Genomic DNA, 521 nt, shown 5'->3' on the forward strand with positions numbered 1-521 from the left:
TTATCTCTTCATCTCTTTATTTCTATCTACAATTCAATTTATTTCTTTATCTCTTTATCTCTATCTATTAATTCAATTTATCGCTTTATCTCTTTATCTATCAATTAGATTTATCTCTTTATCTTTTTATCTATCAATTCAATTTATGTCTTTATCTCTTTATCTATTAATTAAATTTATCTCTTTACCTCTTTATTAATTCAATTTTTCTCTTTATCTCTTTATCAATTTATTCAAGTTATCTCTATCTCTTTACATCTTTGTATCTTTATATCTCTATCTCTTTATCTATTAATTAAATTTATCTCCTTATCATCTCTTTATCTTCTTATCTCTATCTATTAATTCAATTTATCTCTCTATCTCTTTATCTATTAAATTGACCTATTTATCTATTAATTCAATTTATCTCTCTTTATCTATTAATTCAATTTATCTCAATCTCTTTATCTATTAATAAGATTTATCTATCTTTTTATCTATTAATTCAAATTATCTATCTCTTTATCTATTAATTCAAT

Source organism: Oratosquilla oratoria, chromosome 30, assembly GCF_046742065.1.
Source record: "Oratosquilla oratoria isolate Oo_2021 chromosome 30, ASM4674206v1, whole genome shotgun sequence".
In the NCBI taxonomy this organism is placed as follows: Eukaryota; Metazoa; Arthropoda; class Malacostraca; order Stomatopoda; family Squillidae; genus Oratosquilla; species Oratosquilla oratoria.